Here is a 9,991-nt window from a genome sequence, read left to right as displayed (position 1 = left end):
TTCGCCGCAAAGCGCGAACGGAGCGAACGCTACAGCCCCGTACCGGGTTCCTCGCTTCGCGCGGGCACGGCCCGACCGACCCGGTCCTCGGAGCCAATCCTTCTTCCGAAGGTACGGATCCATTTTGCCGACTTCCTTACCTACATTGATGCCATCGACGAGAGGCTGTACACCTTGGAGACCTGCTGCGGATGGTGGGTACGGACCGACTCGAGAGCTGCGAAAACCGGACCCCGGATTTTCCAGGGCCGCCGAAAGCGCACCGGGACGCCGCCCGAGCCGCGGCGCTCTACAGGTACCTTTTCCGTATCTCCGGACGAGCCGATTCCACGGACATGGTCCTTTTACGAAGAAGAGAGAACTCTTCCCGGGGCTCCCGGCGACGTCTCCGGGCTCGCTTGCGTCACCGCGGTTTCGCCCGGGGAAGCGACGGGCGCCGCCGACATCGCTGCCGACAGCGTCGCCACCCCCGGGCCCTCTCCGAGTCCGGGTTCGGGAATATTAACCCGATTCCCTTTCGACGGGAGGCCGGCCGCTTTGTTTTTGTTTGGGCTTTTGATTCGATTCGATTCGATCGCTTTCACTTTCATAACGGATCCGGGCGCCTTTCGGGAAGACTTTCGCCCGCGTCTTAGGACCGACTGACCCGTGCTCGACCGCCGTTGGCACGGAACCCTTCTCCACTTCGGTCTTCGAAGGTTTCGTTCGAATATTTGCTACTACCACCGAGATCTGCACCCGCGGTCGGCTCCCACCGGGCTCGCGCCCTAGCTTCCGTGCTCGCCGCGGCGCCCTCCTACTCGTCGCGGCATCGTTTCGGCGCGAAAGTTCATCGCTCCTCGCCGCGACGGTCCGGCATCGGTCCGTCGCTCCAGCGCCATCCATTTTCGGGGCCGGTCGATTCGGCAGGTGAGTTGTTACACACTCCTTAGCGGATTCGACTTCCGTGGCCACCGTCCTGCTGTCTATATCGACGACACCCTTTCGGGGATCTCATGGGCGTCGCGTTAGGCACCTTAGCCGGACGTTTGGTTCATCGCACAGCGCCAGTTCTGCTTACCAAAAGTGGCCCACTTGGCACTCGCATTCGAGGTGACCAACCGCCAGCGAAGCGTGCTGGCGGCGGCGGCCGGATGGGTCGGCTCCGTCGTTCGGGAGAGTCGGCCCGTTCCACCGTTCCGAGTTCGAGAGTAGGTCGAGCCGTGAACGGCCCCGGGGCCTCCAATCGTTCGCTTTACCGGATGGAATTGCGACGATCGAGCGCCAGCTTCCTGAGGGAAACTTCGGAGGGAACCAGCTACTAGACGGCTCGATTGGTCTTTCGCCCCTACACCCGGTTCCGACGATCGATTTGCACGTCAAGAGGCGCTTCGGAACTTCCACCAGAGTTTCCTCTGGCTTCATCCCGACCGGGCGTGGATCGCCATCTTTCGGGTCCCTGGTCGCTCGCTACGCCAGAGTCGGCCGAGTCGTACTCGGAAAAAGGGGAAACCGACCCGGGGGTGATGCGCCCGCGCGCAGCGCCTAAACTCGACGACAAATAGGGACTAGTTCAAGCCGCGGGATCTCACCGATGGGCGGAAGGAGGATATGGAAGCTGGCGCCCGGCAATTCCCCTTTTTGGAAGATGCGCGTTCCCCTCTCGGGAGGAGGGAAAAACAACCGCACGTCAGCCACGAGCCTTCCCTCTCCTATCTCTCTCGGGAAGAGAGAAAAAAGGAAAAGTGCGGGCACCGCAGCCAGCGACGGCGGAAGGCCGAAAACGCCGCGCCGGCGGGATCGGGCACGGCTCGGAGGCGGGTGAGGCGAGGAGAAGACGACGGCACGAGACCGACGACACCCCCCGACGACCCCCGGACGACTTTGCCACGACACCTCTCCCGATCGACGCCCTCCTACACGCTCTCTCGCTTTCGCTTCGCCTTCGGGGTTAGTCAGAGGTGGCCCCTACGACTCGCGAACGGCCAGGACTCCTCGGTCCGTGTTTCAAGACGGGTCGGGTGGGTTGCCGATGCACGTCGCTGACCCGGGGTGGCGGGCGGCTCGAGTAAAAAAGCGTCGCCGAGCGACCTCTCCGGAACGGAAACGGGCGCGGGCGGGGTTGCCCCCGACAAGAACCCGAAACGTCGGCGAGGTGCGTGACGGCGAGGCCGCGCCAGTCCTATCCCGCCTCTCATCGCGCACGCGCCCGAGACGGTGGGGCGCCTAAGGAGCGACACACAGAGTGCGTCGCCCGCACGCGACTCCGGCGGGAACAAAAACGGACCGGCTCGCCACGTGTAACGGATCGTGTCAGATTTCCTCCGTTCCCGGCAGAAAGGGCAGTTACGTTCGCGGGCCCGACGGCCGGTGCCCCCGACTTCACAAGGTGGGAAGACGGGGTTTTCAGGGTGATGAACGCCTGCCGCCTACGGAAAAAAACCCGCGTGTTCGACCTGCACGCCGGGAACGGGTCGCGACGACGACCGGAGGGGAAGTGCGTCCGGTGCCGGCCGCGCGGAGGTCGCGCCGAAGCGCCCGCGCCATGAGTACGCCGAGCGATGATGAAGGGGACGGGTGCAGCGGAGTCGCGCGCGGAGGGAGCAGGAGGAAAGAAGAAGCGGCGGCGACGGATGCGGCGGGTTAGGGCCCGGCGGCAGCAGCGATCGAGAGGACGAGTCCCCTCCGTCGCAGCCAACCGACGCAGCCACCTACCGACGCCGCGGTCGTCACCACGTTTCCCTTCCCGCTATCCACGCGGCCCGTCTCCTTCGTCGGCGACGCGGGCACAAAAGCTGGAACCGCGGGAACGAGTCCCCCGCGGACACGACGAACGACGACCTGTGCCGCGACGGCCTCTCTTTCAAGAACACACATCGAGTTTGGGCTCGAGCCTAGGCAGGCACCGGACTGAGTCCCCCCGCGATCGCGGTGAGCGGTCCCACCCCGTTTACCCCTGGGCGGTTTCACGTTCTCTTGAACTCTCTCTCCAAAGTTCTTTTCAACTTTCCCTCACGGTACTTGTCGACTATCGGACTCTGTCCCGGTATTTAGCCTTGGATGGAGCTTACCACCCGATTTGGGCTGCGTTCCCAAGCAACCCGACTCTCGGATCGAAGGCCGTCGCTCGCCGTCCGCACCGAATGGGCCTGGCACCCGCCGCGGGCGGCCCCGATCGAGGGAACTCCGAACTATGCGAGACGAAAACGAACGGCTGCCTTCGACCCATGCGCCACACGTCCCGAAGCCTTTAACTTGCGACGGGATTCGGCGTTGGGCTTCTCCCGGTTCACTCGCCGTTACTAAGGGAATCCCGGTTGGTTTCTTTTCCTCCGCTTAGCGATATGCTTAAGTTCAGCGGGTCGTCTCGTCCGAGCCGAGGGCGGCGGTTTTTAGTAGAGTGTGGTGTTTGGAGGAGAGGAAGAGGAATCTCGATCGGTACCCTCCGTGTGACGACGGCTGGCCGATATAGCGCCCGTCCGACCGAAAATGAAGAAGCCAACAATTAAAAAAAAGCGTGGGTCCTCCCCATCCGACGTTGCGTTGCCTACGACGCGGCCACCTTTTTACGGTGCGACGGCCGTGCTCGTCGCGCTGCTCGAGGCGTCGCTGAGAGACACCTTCATGAGGCAGAGAGCGAGACGAGCAGGCGGCGCTTACGTCGGCAGTCGGTTAGGTCGGTACTTTTTTTTTGGTCTCCCTTCGGCTGCTTTCGGACAGACTCCTCCTGCTCCTCCTCCACAGTGTTTCTTCACGCGGTCGAAAAGGGAAAAGACTCCGCGGTCTGCCAGCGGGAGACGAAGGAGGAGGCCGGAGAGGGTTTTAAAAAAAAAAAAGACATTGAAAGGAGTCAATTCTTTTTTTATTTTTCTTCCCCCTCGTCACTCGCTCCTGCGACGTCCCGGTTACCACCGTGCCGAGGACCGGGCGGGCACGGGGACGGCAAGATGTCGTTTCGTTAACGGAGAAAGACATGTAACGTTCCGCCTCTCGACCGGACGTGGCCCCGAGACAAGGGATCTCGGGGCCGCAATGTGCGTTCGAGGTGTCGATGTTCACTGAGTCCTGCAATTCGCATCAGTTATCGCGGCTGGCCGCGCTCTTCATCGACGGACGAGCCGAGTGATCCCCCGTCCAGGGTTCAGCACTTGGTTTTTTTATATTAGTTTTTGTTTATATAGATTTAGTAGTGTGCGAGGAGGTCTGTGCGAGGAGGCGTGACGGCATTGCAATGTCGCGAGTAGTTTGTTTTTTTAGCTAGCGGCGGTGGCACAGCGGCTGCAAAAAAACAAAAAAAACGATAAAGCGGCGACAAGGCAAAGAAGAAGCGGCCATCACTTGCGGTGGGCGAAAAAACAAACAGGTGGTAAGACGCGGAAGCAAGCAAGAAGAGCTGGGGCTTTAAAAACCTCCGCGTCACCAAAATCTATCTCTCGCTCCGCCTTTTATAGGTTTGTTTGCGCGCATTCGAGGCGTTGACGCCGACAGACAGAGGAGGTAGGCCGGAAAACAACAAACCAGTCTCGAACGGGAAAACGGTAATGATCCTTCCGCAGGTTCACCTACGGAAACCTTGTTACGACTTTTACTTCCTCTAAACGATCGGGTTCGGTCGTCTTCTCCAGGCATCGAACGCCGAGGCGTAGATGCACGAGTGTCGTGACGGACACGTCGCGCACTGCCCGGCGGCGTCGTCGGCCAGATCCGAGGACCTCACCGGACCGTTCGATCGGTAGTAGCGACGGGCGGTGTGTACAAAGGGCAGGGACGTGATCGACGCGGGCTGTTGACCCGCGCCTACCGGGAATTCCTCGTTCACGGGGTTGGTTACAGGCCCCGATCCCTATCACGGGAGGTGGTTCAGAGGTTTCCCAACCCTCTCGGGCCGGGGCGAAGTCCCCGCTGATACCTCCAGTGTAGCGCGCGTGCGGCCCCGGACATCTAAGGGCATCACAGACCTGTTATCGCTCCGCCTCGTGTGGCTTTCTGCCACCCGTCCCTCTAAGAAGTGCGTGAGAAAACCGACCCGGACCCGAGCGCCACGGAGGACGCCGAGCCCGCCGTAAAAATCACTGACATCGGCGCACTAGTTAGCAGGCCGGAGTCTCGTTCGTTATCGGAATCAACCAGACGGATCGCTCCACCAACTAAGAACGGCCATGCACCACCACCCACCGAATCGAGAAAGAGCTATCGATCTGTCAATCCTACCGGTGTCCGGACCGGGTGAGTTTTCCCGTGTTGAGTCAAATTAAGCCGCAGGCTCCACTCCTGGTGGTGCCCTTCCGTCAATTCCTTTAAGTTTCAGCTTTGCAACCATACTCCCCCCGGAACCGAACTCTGGTTTCCCGCAGGCTACCCGCCGGGTCATGGAAGCGAACGCCGGCGGATCGCCGGTCGGCATCGTTTACGGTCGGAACTACGACGGTATCTGATCGTCTTCGAACCTCCGACTTTCGCTCTTGATCGAGGAAAACGTGCTTGCCACACGCCATCGCTGCAGTTCGTCTTGCGACGATCCAAGAATTTCACCTCTAACGTCGCAATACGAGTGGCCCCGACCGCTCCCTTCGATCATTGCCTCGCCGTAGACGGAGACCGACAGACGTAGACGAGGCCCTCTTCCATCATTCCATGCTTATCGTATGCAAGCTTGAACAGCCCGCTCTGAGCACTCTAATTTTTTCAAAGTGAACGTACCGGCCGCCGCGGACACTCGGTTAAGAGCACCCTTGGAGGAGAAACCGCCGACCGCAACACGCGCGCAGACAAGACACGAAGCAGGGACTCGGAGCGGACCGGGGGGTTCAAAAAAAAAGAGGAACGCGCGGAAAGGGAGAGGGAGAGAAGCGCGGGGGTCAGAGTGCGGGGATGCGAATGAACGCACCCAAACACACACACGTAGCACCCCCCCGTTAGACTACTCCCGGAACCGAACCGACGACCACTTGTTTTTTTTTTCCCGGATCCCGATCACGACCTCCTCGTCCACCTCGCCGGCAGGACCGCGTGGCGGGTATGCTAGCGGTTGACACCGGCGGAAAGGGCCGGGAATGCGAACGGACGACCAAAGTCAACGACGGACGATGGCGCCGCCGCCCCGGGGCCGCTTGCGCGACCACGAACCCGAGTTCGGACTACGAGCTTTTTAACCGCAACAACTTTAATATACGCTACCGGAGCTGGAATTACCGCGGCTGCTGGCACCAGACTTGCCCTCCGGTTGGTCCTCGTTAACGGATTTGAAGTGTACTCATTCCGATCGCGGGGCCTCGACAGAGTCCCGCGTCGTTATTTTTCGTCACTACCTCCCCGTGCCGGGAGTGGGTAATTTGCGCGCCTGCTGCCTTCCTTGGATGTGGTAGCCGTTTCGCATGCTCCCTCTCCGGAATCGAACCCCGATTCCCCGTTACCCGTAGTAACCACGGTAGGCACTTAACCGACCGTCGACAGTTGATAGGGCGGACCCTCGAGAGACCCGTCGCCGGGCGTGAAAGCTCGTGCGATCGACCAGTGAGTTATCCAGAGTCACCAAAGCGGAGCGCGCCGCCCTATGAGCCCCGCCACCGAACGGACCCGCGAGCGGGAACGCCGACGACGGGAGGACGGAATGACGCGCATCGGTCTCAGTCTAATATGTAGCGCCGCGACCCGGAACGGCCGACGCGGGTGCCAGCGCGCGAGGCGTGGCGACGACGGCGCGCCGACCGATCGCGGCCTGTGTCACATGTATTAGCTCTAGAATTGCCACAGTTATCCATCGCCTCCGAGGAGGAATACGGTCCCGAGGATTAGGTCCGGTTCCTGAGCCATTCGCGGTTTCGCCCGTTCTAATGCGTGGCGTGAACTTACACTTGCATGGCTTAAGCTTTGAGACAAGCATATGACTACTGGCAGGATCAACCAGGTATCGTTGGAATTTGGGACTTTGTTTCGACAGAACGACAGACCGACCGACCGACCGACCGACATAAGACAGACAACTACAACGACGGGCACGTGTTTATTTATTTTTCGAGGGGGTTCGCCGTCAGAAGAAGCGCGCTGCCCGCGCTGATGGCCTCTTTTTTGTTTCTCCCCTGACTTGGACCGAGACCGAGACTCAAAGAACGAAAGCGACCAACGTCGACAACAACAACGACAACGGCACCCTTGACAGCGATACATACGACAAACGACAAGCAGCACGACGGCAGTGCACACGGACATCGAGGGTCAAGGTGCAGACTGAACTCGCCGAGGTCGTCGTCATCGTGGTCGCCATCGATTCCGTCTCGTCGTCGTCGTCGTCAACGTCCACGTCACAGCCGGCCGAGAAGAGAGAACAGACGACAGCGTCGACAACAACAACATCGACAACGGCACCCTTGACAGCGATACATACGACAAACGACAAACAGCACGACGGCAGTGCACACGGACATCGGAGGTCAAGGTGCAGACTGGAATCGTCGAGGTCGTCGTCATCGTGGTCGCCATCGATGCCGTCTCGTCGTCGTCGTCGTCGTCTTCGTCGTCGTCGTCGTCATCAACGTACCAACCGACCGAGACGAGAGAGCAAGCAACAACGTCGACAACAACAACGACAACGGCACCCTTGACAGCGATACATACGACAAACGACAAACAGCACGACGGCAGTGCACACGGACATCGGAGGTCAAGGTGCAGACTGAACTCGTCGAGGTCGTCGTCATCGTGGTCGCCATCGATGCCGTCTCGTCGTCGTCGTCGTCTCCGTCGTCGTCGTCGTCGTCGCCAACGTCAACGTCAACATCACAGCCGTCATCGGGGAGGAGCTGGACCAGGGCAGCGGCGGCGTAAATTTTCCCGTCACCTTCGTCGTCGCCTTCGTCGACCGACCGACCGACCGGCGTCGTGTTCGTGCTCGGAAAACCGAGGAGAGACAACGTGCACATGGCGCGTTCTCGCAAGCGGCTCCTCGGTCCGATTTTTTTGGGCGGCTTTTTCGAGCTTTTTTTTTTTTTTCTCACCCTTTCGTCCGTGCGACGGCGAACGTTAGGGGAAAAAAAAAAAAAAAAAAAAAAACGACAACAACGCGGCGGACCGGGCGAACAACATCGTCGACACACACGACATTGACGACCGGTCCCCCTTTTCACAATCGCATCGAGATAAAAACGAACGAGTCCGATTCGAGCACCGAGTCGCGAGCGGGAGGACTGTCGGTGCAAGTATCGATCACTGACGTGAGCGCTTCGCCGGACAGAGGATGGCTCATCCGGCAGCCGTGCAAATCGACGGTATGGGAAGAACGAACAAGAAGAGCAACGACTTGATCGGCGGCTTGGGAACTGCGGACGGTGAAAACGGGTTAATCGACTGCGACCACGACTGCTCGATCGATCTTCTTTGGCGCTAACAAAGGTGGAGGTGGCGCAAGAAGGGACTAGCGCTATCACCGTCCACGTATCAGAAGATGCGGCGGCAGACGTCGACGCTTATGCGTTGTCGGACGAGAAGTCGCTGCAGCACGTGTACCGCGAGCGGGACGTCCAAGGTTTTGCCAGACGGAAAGAAATCGGGTGTCAGCGAACGTTCACACGGCTGTGAGATCGGACGCTGACAGGAGTAGGAGGCGGCAGGCAGGCGGCGGTTACGGCGGCGGCGCCTGCTGCTGCTCATCCTCCTGTTTGCTGCGGCGACTTCCAGGACGGGAGAGCATCGAACAACGTACGTATGGTTACAAGGGGATCAGGATCTACATAGTGCATCCCCCGCGGCTATTTTTGTTTGTTTGTTCGCTCGTTCGTTAATTCGTTCGTTCGTTCGTTCGTTCGTTACAATGTACGTTTTTCCGTTCGACGGCGGCAGAGAGCGGCGGCGTTTCTCCCTAATCCGGAGGATTTATCGGTCGCACAGCGATGGGTCGTTCGGCCGATCATCGAAAGATTCGCAGGTAGTGGTTGAATGGCAGAACGGCAGCAACAACAGCGGCGGCTGAGAGCGGCGAACGCTGAGGCGAAGCTGCAGCAAACGTATCGGCTAAACATGGTGGACATAGATATGGCTGACGACGCGGGTACCACGACGACTATGGAACCAGGAAAAGGAGCCGTTAGTTGTTCCAACATATCGTTCGACACGTCGAGCAGCCCTAGGTCCACGGAGAAGCACACACACGTACCACGTATTATAACCTAACGACGATGAGCGGGCGCACGGTTGGCAGGAACGAAGGCGGCGGATCAAAACAAGTTGGAGCGCGGCGACAGCGATAACGGTGACAGCCCTAGGCGGCGGAGATGCCACTTTCTGACGCCTTTGCGACAAGCCCGTAGAGACGTTCCGGACCACCACGAGGCAAAGAGTCGCTGCTCCGACGAACCGACACACCAAAGTGTGCTTCCTACCGAACATGTTTTATAAAACTTTCAAACTGGAAAACCCCAGAAATGGTGTTGGTATTCGTCCAGACCCACCTCCGACACCTGAAAATGGTGGTCAAAAAAAACGTCGATTATACGAAGCGACATTTCTGGTCGGCGATTTTCCAGTTTTACGCCTACTGCCACATGGGGATGTCGGTAGGCGTCGCAAAGTGCCTTCTCGACGCCTAGGCACACCAGGACTTTGTCATTTTTTTCCCCCTCGACATTCCTGGTCCGGTCTATTCCGATTTTACACCTACCGCCATGTGGGGGTGGCAGTAGGCGTCGAAAAGTGCCTTCTCGACCGCTAGCGACACCACTACTTTATCGAGCTCTGGAGGCCCGCACACCGACCCGGGGGCCGCGGAGTCGACCCCGGGGGCCTCCTGGCGTCGCCGCCGCTCACTTGGACGCCTTCCGCAACCTGTGGTCCCGCTCGGGGCCGCCGGGAGCCTCGCCGACCTGACCGGTGTCGGTAGGCGTCTGGAAGCGCCCGGCCGACCTGGACGAGGTCCCCCTGGCCCCCGGGGGACACCCCTTAGTTGGATGGGGGTGCTGTCCCGGGCACACATGCAACCCGCGGCCGCCTACCGACAGCCCCCTTCGCTCGATCGCTACTC

At 59.9% G+C, this 9,991-nt stretch overlaps 2 non-coding genes and 1 pseudogene across 2 annotated transcripts in view; all 3 read right to left on the bottom strand.

Annotated features, from left to right (window-relative positions):
- The window catches only part of LOC145274900 (large subunit ribosomal RNA), a 5,714-nt gene extending 2,350 nt beyond the window's left edge, over window positions 1-3,364 (bottom strand). The window contains exon 1 of the ribosomal RNA XR_013866989.1: window positions 1-3,364. This exon is cut by the window's left edge and continues 2,350 nt beyond it. This is a non-coding gene — a ribosomal RNA (large subunit ribosomal RNA).
- Window positions 3,365-3,963: 599 nt separating this feature from the next.
- Window positions 3,964-4,121, bottom strand: LOC145274901 (5.8S ribosomal RNA). Its single transcript, XR_013866990.1, has one exon. It is a non-coding gene; the product is annotated as a 5.8S ribosomal RNA (ribosomal RNA).
- A 397-nt stretch (window positions 4,122-4,518) lies between these two features.
- LOC145274904 (small subunit ribosomal RNA) lies at window positions 4,519-6,889 on the bottom strand (annotated as a pseudogene).
- Between the last annotated feature and the right edge of the window lie 3,102 nt (window positions 6,890-9,991).

This window comes from Euprymna scolopes, unplaced genomic scaffold (assembly GCF_053919585.1).
Source record: "Euprymna scolopes isolate OS-2025 unplaced genomic scaffold, ASM5391958v1 sca500, whole genome shotgun sequence".
Classification (NCBI taxonomy): domain Eukaryota; kingdom Metazoa; phylum Mollusca; class Cephalopoda; order Sepiida; family Sepiolidae; genus Euprymna; species Euprymna scolopes.
The sequence above is the reverse complement of the archived record's forward strand: the minus strand, read 5'-3'. Positions and strand labels throughout refer to the sequence as shown.